The sequence below is a fragment of the Homalodisca vitripennis genome, chromosome 4, assembly GCF_021130785.1.
Source record: "Homalodisca vitripennis isolate AUS2020 chromosome 4, UT_GWSS_2.1, whole genome shotgun sequence".
Classification (NCBI taxonomy): domain Eukaryota; kingdom Metazoa; phylum Arthropoda; class Insecta; order Hemiptera; family Cicadellidae; genus Homalodisca; species Homalodisca vitripennis.
This window is the reverse complement of record NC_060210.1, coordinates 62,155,427-62,168,034: the sequence shown is the minus strand read 5'-3', so window position 1 is coordinate 62,168,034 and position 12,608 is coordinate 62,155,427.

Genomic DNA, 12,608 nt, shown 5'->3' with positions numbered 1-12,608 from the left:
TGTGTTTAAATTATTTTGGTAATTATGTTGAAAAATAGTGTAAGAGTTGCTCTTTAAAATGTGTGTAATAAAAAATCTGTAAGTATATTCTGCATTTTTTTATTAGCCAAAGAAACTTACTTTCTGAACCGCCCTCGTACAAAGAAATTCTGTAAACAATATCAAGACAATTTCGTTATCAATTTATTGTCAGTATTATTGAAAGGATATCAGATTAATGGTTGTCATTCTTGGTGGTGAGGATGGCAATGTACCACCAACTTGGTCTTGAAACATTGCCTGAAAATAAGATAAAGACTTGTCTTGTGTATACACAACAAAGGACATGGACTACAAAAATAAAGAGGGATGCCAATCGGTTTGCTTTGTCAAACATGTGTAAATAAATTTTAACCAAATTTGTATATAGTGTAAAAAACTAAATAAAAAAATAAGTGTTTCAAACTTGCCAAAGTGTTTTGTGTATAAGTTCCATGTTGCTTGTTTATAGTTGCCTACATTTCATAAATAAGCAAATTTATTTCATTTTGCAAAAATATATACAATTACTTTAACCCTGATGTCCGTATTATATGCACCCGCATTGATTACTATGCAATCTTGTTACAAAGTACTTTAAAAAACATGATAGTGTTTTGGCAACATACATTTTTCCTCTGGTCCTCAAATGGTTAATAATGGGTGGTTTTTGTACAGGTTATTGAATATTACTTGTTTCATCAGTGTATTATCCCTTACTGTCCTGGAGACTTATGTTCATTGAACATTTTAGGAGACATACTACACAACAGTAAGTGCTGGGTCTGTACGTGTTATGTTACAGGATGATTAGAAATACAGGACTACAACTGTATTTTATTTTTAACAATTTTTCTCTAGGTTTAAGAGTAAAGATTTTTTTTTAAATTTGGATGGCTGCCCTATTGGAACGAAATAGCTTACTAGACTAGCCAATAAACAACCAATATATTTATAAGATCATGTTTTATAATGAAGTTTCTACTTGGTTTAACATTCTTGTCACCAATTCTTGGTAATTGAAAACTTCTTATGGGATTTACATGTAATCGTTATCTGCGTACAATAAATGCGTATAACAAAAAGGTGTAAATGTATGTTAAGTTTGAATGGCCACGATTTTGAAACAAAATGGCATATACGTTACATTATCATTTCCACTATCCATGTTATTTTGGAACTGGGGATGGTTTTTGGCTCTAGTGGTTTATTTTCGTTGAAGTTATGTCGAAATTTTTTGTAAGTGCTAACATGAGACCCAATATTGCATAAATTTTTTATACTAAATCTACCAATAATTTTGAAGTTAAAGAATTACAATAATTGAATAACCTCCACTATTAGAAAACTTAACAATTTTGTTTGTTCAGCTAAATAAAATTTGCCTGTATGGTTATTTAAAGATTTTTAACTTTATGGAGTTGTGGTTTGATTCATGTTATGAGATTTATTAGAGCTGTTTTTGAGAACTACTTTATAAAAGCGACTATTACTGGTCACTAAGGAGAGACAGAAGGTCTGATATTTCCAGACTAACCACATGACATAAAATGCTGACTCCATTGGCTGTGATATATGAGATCAGATCTGAGATTAACTCTGTTTATCAGATGTAGGCTTGGAATCCCGAACAATATGTTAGACACAGTCTGAAGTATACCAGGACTAAATAAGTTTCGTCTTGCTAAACCCAAGGTCATAGAATACATTAAGACTAACATTGAAAATTTTAAATGATTTGCTGGACCAAGATTATTATGACCAAGCTTATTAGCAAATGCTAATATAAGCATTAGATGTATAGTATACGTTTCCGATATATATAAGATTGTGCATACATAGCACTAATTTTCATTATGTTCCATCAGGTAGATATCTGTGTGTTTGAATTCTTTCAGTATAAGAAAAGTTTTGATAAATTGGTTTAGATCATATTCAAGAATCAATATGTTCAAATAAATCATGTCACAAAAACAAACAGAATTAACCCAGCCATCACAAAAGAAAATAAATAAAAAAAAGAAAATCTGGATAAAATGCTGAATCAATAAAAAAGAGCAGTCAGACTTATTAAGGACATTTATCCTGAAGATTCTGTCACAGGATATTTAAGATCTTTGATCATAACAGTTTATAGCTGATCTATTTTTTATACAATTATGATTTACATAAATGTAAATTTCTGCAATAATTGAGAATTAAATTTTTCAATAAATGTATACAATACAAGAGAAAGATTGAAAATCATACCCAATCACCATAGACTTTTAACAGAAATAAAAAAAAAATTAAAATCATCTAAGTAATTTAAAAAAGAAACTAAAATGGTATTTGGTTGACAGAGTAATTTATACCACAGAAGAATATTTTTATTGGAAATTACTATAAATAAGGATAAAGTAGATTAAAGAACACTTTTTTTTATCAGATCACATAAACATAAGAATAAATTGTTTTTTCAAATAAACATTCTTATAATATTATGTCATATTCTATACAATATGTTTTTACAATATTGGCAATGAAATAAACTTAAAACTAGTATTATATTACAAGTAAATTAAAAAAAATTAATATTTCAAATAAAATAAAAATTTACATAAACATTTCTTCTTGAAAATGCTAAGGATTCAGAGGGCCAAAGCCCGTTTTGAGTTTCTTTATCGAAATTAATTAAACTTTTAAGTGCTAAAGAATAATATATAATTTAACTTAATACCCACTTTTACTTAAAAATATAAAATAAGTACAACTTTATAGAGTATAACTAATCCTAATGTTTTTTAACAATCAAATAAACGTAAAAAAATGTGAACACAAATTTCTTAAATACAATTTAATTCAACCTGTATTTTAATAATTGAATCAACGCGTTCAAATGTGGATAACCACAGCTTAACCCTTTTTGGAATAGGTATACACTTTTACAATTTTTAATGTCATCAGGAAGTTTACTACACACTTTTGGACCTAAAATGTCAAAATATTTTGTGTAAAATTAGGTTTAGGTACATGTACACTTTCTGAACTTAATTAATTTATATTTATAAATATTTGTTCTTTCAGGTAAATTACTTGACAATAAATAATATAATTCTAAAACCTTGAAAATAAACATAGTTTACATTTGTACATGTTTTAGATGTACATTGTAATTTTTGATACACTTTTTCATCTGAGAAGACCAGATATCTCTAGTTACTGGTCAGTAGAGAGAACAGGAAATGCTAGTTTATAGGAAGTACTGTGTGATCACAGCTGCCATTATTAGTTAAGCTTTATACATGAGCTTGGGTTTAAAACAAGCCAGTAATAACCAGTTTGTTCCTGCCACTTTCTGCTTGTCTTGTTATCTATCGTTATCGTACTTTATTGTATTTACTGTTTTATTTCTGTTGGATCATTTCCTAAATGCTACATCAACATATAAATAGTAATAGTAATATTAAGAGAACAGTTGTAACAACACAATGTTTTTACTGTTTTTCTTTTCTTTTTCAATTAGCCAAATTGGAACTGTAACAAACTTGTTGTGGTCAAAGGATTTGAATTTGTAGCTCTATCATTTGAAATACATTACTTATTAACTTTAAACAGCTGTCTATAAAGTAAAATGCTATCTTCAGAATGTGAGTTATCAGTTAGTTTTTGCTCTTTTAACTAATTAAGTACATTTCAAAATGAGAATTAGAGCTATAAAGTACTGTGAAAATATGTTGTAGATTGTAAAAGAAACTGTAATAATTTATATGTTTTTTGTTTTGAATGTGGTGATTAATTTGCAAAACTACTATTTATAACAAATGTTAAAGAAATAATATTTTTTGTATGATAAATTATCGTATTGTCAGGTCATCTACAGGGTGCTTGCTTTGAAATTATGTGTGGATAAGCCCAATAAATATGTTGTACGTATAAAATGATAATTGATTTTAAAAGTTTCTTTACTTGACCAAGTAAATAAATTACTAATTATTTCAATTTTACAAATTAGTTGAAATTCTTCACAAAAAATTCTAGATCATTGCCATCTAATGAACTTGTAAGTAAGGTTTTTTGCTTACTAAGATTTAAAATTCTATAAACGATATCTTTTTAAATATCTATTTCACAATATTATCAGAAAGATTCTTCTTGTTTATTCAATTCATTATCCCCATTTTTTCAATGTTATGTCTACTTCAAACATGTGTAATAAATTTGCACAGTTTTCCCTCTTGTTGGTGATTGTGTTGTAAACTCTATCTGCCAATGTTTTTGGTCCTCTCGAACATTCTCAGTCTCATACTGTTATACACATAACGTAGTGATAGTGAGAAGGGTTGTTCATTCAAGCTCCAATAGCCTTAATAATAAATAAACTTCATTCATCACAAAATAAAATATAGAACTGATATAAATGTGTTAAGGTGTAATAATTACGTAATTTTTATTATTAGCTCAAGTAATTTCTCAGGCAATGAATTCTATAATAATTCTAAGATTTTTTATGATAATTGAGATAGAGTTTGGATATTTTGTGGGCTCTATCAGTGATGTGGGTGGGGGAAATACCCAATAGAAAGGTAAATATAAATAGGGTATTTACTTAATGGTCGTCTAAATACCCAAAATAAGGGCAGGTTTAGTTTTTGAGCTTTATACAACACTTATTGTTGTTATTACATAGTGTTGAGCAAAGAATAATCTTCAAAATTAAAAAAAAGTAAACTGTACGTTCGGGTATTTATAATATTTTGAACTGCTATTGCCTGTCTTATTTCTTAAAATGCTTGTTAGTTTTTTTAACTGAGATAAAACTATGGTAAAACCCTTTTTTATTATATGCTGAAGTATTGTGTAAGGGTTGGTAGCATTTCATAACACTGATGGATTGTACTAGCCAGTAGCCAAAATTACTTCTAGCTTTTGAGGACCTATAGTGGCTCGTACAGTTGCTCATCTGTACTGTATTATCATCTAATGGACAGTTATTCTACGAATTTAAGGAATCAATAGAAGTATTTTATAAGAAACTGCTTTTTGATAAAGAAAAGAGATTTTTAGATCATAATCACGGTTTATTAATAATGACACTTAATCATTAAGCAATATATGGGTATTCTCAAGTTATGAAATGTAAGAAACTGTGTAGATTGAAATTTCTAAATCTAATGTTTACAATTTTTATTGAGATGTAAAGTTTGATTCTTGCAAATACAGATGATTCAGTAAAAAACCATTTGAAATCTAACATTTCAAAACAATTTTTGACAGTTAATATAGCAGACTACATATACTGTATAGAAAATATAAAACACAACTCAATAAAGGACAGTATAAATGTAAATAGTGCCCGGTATCTTCCTTTTATACTTTTTATAAGGAGAAAGTAAAACAAGCACCAGACTCCAATACGTTGTGCAAGCCTGATTGTGATTCAAGGTTGGGACCAGCCATCGTGACATGTTCCTGTTCCTCTGATGTCTATCATCAGAGCTGTCTGCCAGCTGACAAGCCTACAATAGAACCACATCAGCTATCCTGTCCTGTCCTGTGTTTGTGTGTAATGACATGTAAACACGGACTCACTGACTAACCACACGAGCTGAGTTGCGTTAGAAAGTCTGTGGTATACTTTCTGTTATGTATTCATAAACAAGTATTTCTGCTTTCTTACTTGGTCTGGATTTCTAGAGATAGCGCTCTATTTTGAATCATTCCACATGTTTCAGATTACCATAATGACCACATAAATTTTGTTTAAACTAAACTCTATGAGAATTCCTCTAAATCAGGTTCTTGTTGTGCTGAACACATAATAAATACAATTTTATTAATGTAATTTACATAAGCAGGCAGTGAAAATGCCAGATTAAAGACATGTGTCTAAATTTCTATGATATTTCTAAATTTTAAAAAGAGAAAAGGAGTTCTATTTTAATAATTAAATGTACAAATCTGTTGACGAATACCCTGATAAAGTATCATGATGATTAGATTCACGAGCTCTTACTTAGCACTGCTGAACTAGTTGGGGTCTCATCTCATTCTTATGATCAGTTGCAGTAACTACCGTAACTTCATTACTCTTAAATTAATATATATATATATATTCTAATTTAAATTCATGAAATGTGCAATTGAATAATAAAATTATTAATATAACATACTCTTGTCAGAAAATAATAGTATTATATTAAACCCTTTGGGAAGAGTTGCACTGTCCTTTGCTATGAATACTTATTGGTCTCAATACTAAGTAATCTTGATACATGGCTAGGAATAGGGAATGTTTTTAGTGATTTTCCTAATTTTTTTTTTTATTGTTTCAAGAGTTTGAATTCTAGATGTAAGTTATTATAGGATGTTAATGTTCTCTACCAAAGGTTACTCTTGTAATGCATAGTGGTATTTTTTTTTCAAGATTCAAGATCTTTATTGGCCATTAAATAACATTTTCAGTTACAACAGGCTTCATCATGAAAAAACATTTCACATAAAAACTAATTTACTTACTACTAATTTAGTTACATTAACCAGATGTATTTTGTAACAGATAAAACATGTTGCACTTCATGTACTCGTCAACAGAATAAAAAGCTTTTGTCTTAAGCCAAGTTGAAATCCTTAATTTAAACTTATTAATCAGTAGTTCTCTTATAGCTAATGGTAGTTTATTGAATAATCTAGTTTGTTGGGAATTGTAACTAATATAAGTCCGAGTTAGTCTTACTTGAGGAACTACAAGATTATATCGAAACCTAGTGTTGTAATCATGTACTAACTCATGAGAGATAAAGGTGTGGATATTTTCTCTAACAAACACTAAATTCTGATATATATATATATATATATATATATATATATATATATATATATATATATATATAAATACAAGCAAGAGTCATTATTTTAAAATTACAAAAAGACTGTCTGCAGGACTCTTGATTAAAAAGATCTGCCATTAACCTGATTGCCTTTTTTTGCCACAAGAAAACTTTTTTGGAGACACCAGAGTTGCCCCATAGACGGGTACCATAACAAAGGTGTATATGAAACAGTCCAAAGTAGGTCATTAACAATGCTTCAAAATTAACACAGTACTTAAGTTTACATAGGAGAAAGATTACTCTAGAACGTTTTTTACAGATACCTTCCACATGTGGCCTCCAGCTAAGTTTACTGTCAAGTACAATCCCCAAGAGCTTAACAGGTTTAATGTAGTTATTGTCTAAATTTAAATTATTATTGTATGTAAAAATTATGTTTTGAGTCTTATTTTCATTTATAATAAGGTTGTTGGCTGAATACCAATCTTTAGCTTGTTGAAGAGCATTAATTAATTGTACATTAAGTTGCCACACATCCACATTAGAACAAAGAAGAGTTGTATCGTCTGCATAAAGTACAAACATAGATGAAACATTAACATGAAAATCATTTATAAAGACTAAAAACAAAAAAGGACCAAGTACAGAGCCTTGGGGAACACCTGCTACCACCTTCTGATACTGTGACAAAACATTGTTTACAGTTACCATTTGCATTCTATTTGGTAGGTAACTTTGAATAAACTTTAATTCTTTGTTTCTTACACCATAACAATTAAGTTTTTCGAAAAGAATAGAGTGAGTAACATCAAAAGCCTTTGTTAGATCTATAAGGGTAGAACCAATTACCTGTTTGTTTTCTAGACCACTAAGAATTGAATTTACTAGACATTCTTTAGCCTTAGCAGTAGAGTGATTTGGCCTAAATCCAAATTGGTTTTTGTACAGTAGATTGTTTTCCATAAAATATTTATATAATTGTTTAAACATACAGGTTTCTATTATTTTGCTAAGGGTTGGTACAGTAGTAATAGGTTTATAGTTCTCGGGCATTTCTTTTCGTCCTTTTTTAAAAATAGGTGTAACTTTACAGTATTTTGGACAGTCTGGGAATTCACTTACAATTAAGATTTGGTTTATAAGGCAGGTTAGGGGTGATAAGATTTCATCAACTATATTCTTAAAGACAAAATTGGAAAGGCCATAAATATCTTCACTCTTCAATACACTTAAGTCAATATTACTGCTGCTCTTACTTCACTAGTATTAAAAGCTTCCCAACTAAAGTTACTTGTAAAACAGTTTTGATGGCGAGAAAAGTTATGCAACAAATTACGGTAAGACAGAGTATTGGTATCAAAGTTCAAGCCAAGATTAACAGAAACATTTTCAAAATGATTGTTTAAAACATCAAGAGTTACTGGTACCATACTGTCTTTACTTTTGGATATAAAATCCTCTGCTTCCTTTCTGGTACTTCTAATATAAGTCACTTAGCCGTTTGGCAGCCAAAGTGTTTTACCTTATTCTAATTTGTGGCATTTTACAACACTGAAATTTAAAAAATGGTAACATTTACTCTAATTAAATATTATAATTGCTTGTAAACAAAATATTAAGATAGCTACATCAAATTCTTTAATTGAAATCAGTTTTTCCTCACATATCAATTTTACTCATTTTAATCCCTTATGCAAGAAGCACAAGAAACATTTATTGAAAGTTCTAACATAGTTATTTTAAACTAAAGTCTATTTCCTTGATACAAGAGGGATAATATTGGACAACACTATTATCGGACAACATAATGAATTCTCCGAAGGTCCAGAGAGGTTTTTATCCTGAGCTGTTCAGATCAAGGAGGCACTGAAGGTCTGACTCAAATTCAAGGTCACCCCACAATTGAAGCAATCCTCTAACGCCTCTTACAAGGAAACAACCATTCAGCCAATATCTTGGCCTCTTCCACCTCCACATGGTAATCATCACAGGGACAAACAGTTCAACACATTTCACCTCTGATTTTATGCCCTTTCTAATTAAGGTTGTTCTCATTAACAGGTTTGAACTGACTTTGAATATACAGTATGCACACCATTCTATAACATGATTAAATTCATTTGTTAAATATATGTGTTTGTGTAGCAAAGTAAACATTTTTGTGTATTATTTTGCATACAGAAGTATACAATTAACATGATAATTCTTTTAACAATAATAAGTTTATTTCCAATTATTTTAGTAAGAAATGTATATTGTCAGCAAATTTAAAATTGCGAATATATTTTGTGATTTATTTATATTCTCAATATATCTAAATTAATTCAGTAAAGATGTTCATTGTACAACTCACTTTCTAAACTTACATAATATACAGAAACATATGTGGCAATTATAGATACTTAAATCGTTTTGAATCAGCTTTTCTTCTCAGCTGAGAATTGACTTTTAAAAGGAAGGCTGAGAAAAAGAATGTTGAAGAATTGCAGTATGAGGAGGCTAAGTCTTATGGCTTGGATGTTACAGGACTGGACTAGTTCCTCTCCCTCCACAATTATCTGGGTTTCAGATAGAACAACTCTGACTGGCTGACTATGTAAACAATTTTAAAATTCAATATGATAATAAATAAGTTATTTTAAGGACACAGATCCAAGGATACAACTCTTCAAACATAAATAACCTGTCATTAACTTCTATCATCAATGTTTTTGAAATATTTTTAAAAGTTGCTTATTTGTTTGATATTGTTTTATATTCACTATCAAATCCTTTTTCAAGTAATATTATTAAATACTTGAAAGCTATGTTATGTTTTGTTATCTTTGCTGATATGTGAGTTTCAAAAATGGTCTATTTAATGAGGTCTGATTCTTAATTCAATAGAACTTTAGATGTGCCTTGAATACAGGTAAACAGCATAGGATCTAATATACGAGGGCTATCCAGAATGTAGATTACATTTCACTCTTTAGCCGCTAGGGGCAGGACTATCGTGGTCATTTTGATGTCAAGAGCATTTCTCTGTTCAATAGCTATCCAGCTATGCTAGTAAGAAGTTACTGTTGCTCCTTTTTTTACAATAACACTTTAAAATGTATGACACAATTGAAAATACCTTGGGTTGTGAAGTGATGTCGGTTATACAGTTTTTTTTTGGCTATGCACAATAAAATTTTGAGAGTTATCGCCAACTCTGTGAAGTTTGTAGGATCGATGTGATTACTGAAGGTGGATGGTGTCAGTGCTGCATTAAGTTTAAATATTGCTGGACTAATTATTGTGCATGATGACAAACGAAGTGGACGGCCAAGCATTGTGAAGTCGGTGAGAGGTTTAAAAAAGGCCACCGATTCACAATAACAGATCTCTCACTTTAGTTTTACTCAAAGTTCAAGGAGTTTATGACACGAAATTGTTATGCAGAAGTTAGGTTACTATAAATTTTGTACGAGATGTGTCCCGAACACAGACAGCAAATCAGATTCGAGAAGTCCTGGATGCTTTTAAGTAGGAGATGTTTTCATATCCGCCTCATACAGTCCGGACCTTGCACCCAACGACTACCACCTGTTTCCAGTAATGATGACCTGGTTTATGACACAGCGCTTTGATGACAACGTGAAACTGTGGGAGGGTGCGACTACTTGGTTGAAGTCTCAGGCAGCAGAATTTTGTAACAATTGGTATTTCAAAACTAGGTCACCACTATGATAAGTGCCTAAATTTGTACAGTGACTATTGAAAAATAGTATTTTAGTATCGTTTTTAAATGTAAATTTTTTTCTTGTACTTTGTTTTTTGTTTATATCAAAACGTAATCTACTTTCTTGATAGTTCTTGTATTTAGACACTGTGAAAGTCCATTTTTTTGTCTGTTACGACAGTTTTAAAAGTTAGGTAAGACAAGTTCTTTAAATTTGACTATTAGTAAGAAATGTCAACACAGTATTTCTTTCTCAAATGTAACACTTAAATCAAACAAGATTTTAAAATTTTCACCAAGAGAAATTGATTGTAATTGATTTGTAATTAAATTAAATTTAATTACAAAAAATTATGTATATTTATGTAGTAAAATAATGTTATATTAATTTTAGTGGGATTTATTTTTTGGTTATATATATCCCACTACATATTTTTCAAACTATAAATCACGTCTTAAAAATGTGCTTCAAAAGTGGTTCAAATTCGGTAAACATTACATTTTAAACTTCAAACTAGCAATTGACATTATAATGTCGATCTGACATGCACGTGTTTTGGCAGTTCATACAGTACATAGATCAATACGATCACAACTATTTATATACCATTTCAAACAGAAAGAATTGCTGATTTCAATAGTGAAATTCTGTTTGCTGTTTTGGCCACAGTGATGTCACAGTAACGTTATAAATCTTACCAGAAAGATCATCTTCATCTAGCCATTTTGAAAATTGTTGATATATTATGGGTATCGTTTATAGTGTTTGTTTAAAGCTTGTTGTAGCTTTGTTTTAGGCTATATTATGCCGAATTTTGGTACATTATGCAAATATTTAGTGTAAAAATTATATATTTTTTGTTAATTTTTTAAAATAATTGTATCCATAATAACAAATTTAGGTACATTCTACCACTGTTAAAAAATAAAACAATTTAGAAATTTGTTATTAATTTATTTATTGTTTTGTGGTTGATATAATTCTTTAAATTTTGGAGAATAATTGTACACATAGTAACAAATTTAGCCTTACATGTACTATTTGTGGTTTTTACATTACATATAATTTTTCTTCAAGAGAACCTAGATACCATTATATATTTACTGAAACTAGATTAAATGAAGAACAAATTGGCTATCTCAGATTCTAATATTTATAATATTATCACACATTGCCAGGGGCAGTCCCATACTTGTAATTTTTTTGTAATGTAATTTTTTGGTTAATGCATAATGTTTCTATACCGTAATTATCTTCACATTTTCCTAAGAAAAGATCATTTATTACACATATAGGTGTATAGTAAAAATGTTTTTTACTAATGTTTACAGTACAGGTACAAAACAGTCAAAAATTACCTGCCATCTGAGGAAAAATTAGTACCAATAGAGGTTTAAGAAGTAAAAAGCTATCAACTGTAACTGTGTTAGAGTACATATGTGGATTGTGTAATTTTAATTCAATGTACTCGTATGTCTTATTAGAATATCTTCAGATGTTTTCACTTTCCAACATTTTTTATTTTTAGGATTCGTAAACCCATGGCTTTGTTGGATAATACATAACCTTTATCACATAAAAATCATATTATTGGTTAAAAAAGACATTTTAAAAGCTCAGGAATTTAAGTTTTGGACCTTCATCTAAACCATGCTGTGTAATACAAAATAAAATAGATTTATTGTCCATTGACTTTTAAAAATGAGACATTAAAAAGTTACTGAATTTATGCGAATAATAACATAAACAATTAAAATAGATTAACTACAACTAGAGAATAACAACAGGCAAGTCTTGCATAAAAATTCACAAATCAAATAAAGATATTGTGCTTAAAACACTGTTATTTCCATTTAACCCTCAACAGAACATGAACAGATTAACCGCAATCAGTCTGTAACAAAAAAAAATAAGCCACTGAATCGTACAATAGACTCCAGCATTGAATATTAATTAACCTGATTACTTGACCTCTGACCATATGTGACAAAAAAGACAATTAGTGAGCAAGATTGTAATGCAACAATAACAATCAACAATGGATCATCTGGGCAGTGACCTGAGACAAAAC